The 2,522-nt window shown below is 41.0% G+C and overlaps 1 pseudogene; it reads left to right on the forward strand.

The window, feature by feature from the left end:
- Positions 1 to 413: 413 nt before the first annotated feature.
- LOC100140039 (UAP56-interacting factor-like) lies at positions 414 to 1,441 on the forward strand (annotated as a pseudogene).
- Positions 1,442 to 2,522: the final 1,081 nt, after the last annotated feature.

A 2,522-nucleotide genomic window follows, 5' to 3' on the forward strand; every position in this document is an offset into this window, starting at 1 on the left:
CAATATCTAGAGGAGTTGCTAAAAAAAACAGTTACACAGAGATACAATAAAAAACACTTAAGGTAAATAAGGATGAAATACTGTAAGAAAAGACTCATCAATATGCTGCTTATAAGAGACTAACTTCCGAAGTAAGAGCACACAGACTGAAATTTAAGTGATGGAAAAGGATAGTCTATGCAAACCAAAACAAATAAAGAAGCTATGTAGCTACTTGCTGCTTCTGCTGCTGCTGCTGCTGCTGCAAAGTCGCTTCAGTCATGTCCGACTCTATGCGACCCCACAGACGGCAGCCCACCAGGCTCCCCCGTCCCTGGGATTCTCCAGGAAAGAACACTGGAGTGGGTTGCCATTTCCTTTTCCAATGCATGAAAGTGAAAAGTGAAAGGGAAGTCGCTCAGTCGTGTCTGACTCTTAGCGACCCCATGGACTGCAGTCCACCAGGCTCCTCCATCCGTGGCAGTTTCCAGGCAAGAGTACTGAGGTGGGGTGCCATTGCCTTCTCCCATGAACCGGTTTAGTACCCAGTTAATAGGAGCCACAGTGCTGCCGAAAGCCCGCAGCAATGAAAACCTGGACAGAATTGATGTGTCTTAGGACGATATCATCAAACTGAATCGAAAGGAAGGAAAGAGGCAGAATTTCCTGAGATTAAATAGAAGTCTTCAGCAAAGTGGTGCCAGGCAATTCAGAATGAGAGTAAGATGGGCTATTCAATAGAACTCTGGTTTTGGTAAGAAAAGTCTGAGCCGTAGAAGAAGAGTGACGCCTGGGAATAGACGTCCTTATGGAGTTATCACTGGCCTTGCATCTAGGAAAGCAACTGGAATTCGAAAGGGAATTAGTCCTATGAATCGACCACCTTTAAGTGGCAAGAATACAGAATGATATTTTCCAACATTAAAAAGGAAGGCAAATCTGAGACTAAATGAATACTGCAGGCATAACCAGTTGCAGCTCTCAAGAGACCTAACCAGTTAAATAGAAAAAATTACATTCCAGCCGGTTTTACCAGGAGTGGAAATAAATTAAGTCATCAGAAAGACACTAATCAGGGAGCTTTTCTTTTCAGAAGAGGCCTGAAGGTTCAGGCCCAGTTGAACTCAGAACAACTGCTAGACGATGTAGTAGCAAAGAGAACTCATCAATAGAGAACTTCTACCACAAATGGAGGAATTTTGACTGTATCCATTGATAATCCAGGAGCAGCTGAGTGCCCAGTAACTCAGAAACCACGATCAACTCGTACTGCTGTGCCCTCATTCTTGACAAAACGGGATCAATCTGATGTAAAGAAAGTTCCTAAAGGTGTCACCCTACAATTTGAAATAAACAGTGTTGGAAAAAGACGGGGATGACTTTGAATGAGCGATTTGGGATCCTGAAGGGACAGAGAGCCATTTTCAACAAAGGAGGTAGCCGCTTTGTAACTGTGGGATAGATCCCATGTCAAAGAAACTTTTGAATGATGACTCTTAAAAATTTAATTCCTTGAAGAGTTCACAGAAATTCAAGAAACTTTATTTCAAAATATTCACAAGGCTAAATAACTCATTTTTATTTTTGAAGTATTTTCTAAACATGTATAAATAATGCCCTGAAAGAATAACAGGGAATATACCTATATGTTCTTAAAGATTTCATGGTTGGTCCAGACAGAACAAATCTCTGTTTGACTTTTTTGATTCCTCATGTAGCAGAAAGAAGGTGGAAAGACAGAAATTGATTATTTTATGATAGTGGTATTTAGGATCTCATCACCTTTGCCCATTTTTTACACCTTGCCATGGCAAATCTTGGTCTTCAAGATTTGAAGTAGGTCCCTTTGTTGCTGTCACTTATACTTTAAAGCTGTTCGTGTAATAACTGCAGTTGTCTTTTCTTCATTAGGGATATAAAAATTATTAGAATTTCAGTTTGGTGGTTTAAGAGTTATGGGGATATTTGGAACTTAGTTCATTTTTCAAATAACATTAGGTTACTCCTCCAGAGTTGTAAATCTTTAATGCTGAACTTTTTAAAACAAGAAATGTGACTTCAGGCATTAGTCTCAGTTTAAAATGTGATGTTTGCAACAACCCAAAGCCTATGGGACACTGTAAAAGCAGTGCTAAGGGGAAGGTTCATAGCAATACAGGCTTACCTCAAGAAACAAGAAGAAAGTCAAATACATAACCTAACTCTATACCTAAGTGAAGTGAAGTGAAGTTGCTCAGTCGTGTCTGACTCTTTGCGACCCCATGGACTGCAGCCCACCAGGCTCCTCCGTCCATGGGATTTTCCAGGCAAGAGTACTGGAGTGGGTTGCCATTTCCTTCTCCAGGGGACCTTCCTGACCCAGGGATTGAACCCAGGTCTCCCACATTGTAGCCAGATGCTTTTACTGTCTGAGCCACCAGGGAAGTCCACTCTACACCTAAAGTGACTAGTAAAGGAAGAAATGAAGAACACCAGGGCTAGTAGAAGGAAGGAAATTATTAAAAAATTAGGGCAGAAATAAAGCAAAAGAAACAAAAGAGACC

The sequence above is a fragment of the Bos taurus genome, chromosome 7 (assembly GCF_002263795.3).
Source record: "Bos taurus isolate L1 Dominette 01449 registration number 42190680 breed Hereford chromosome 7, ARS-UCD2.0, whole genome shotgun sequence".
In the NCBI taxonomy this organism is placed as follows: Eukaryota; Metazoa; Chordata; class Mammalia; order Artiodactyla; family Bovidae; genus Bos; species Bos taurus.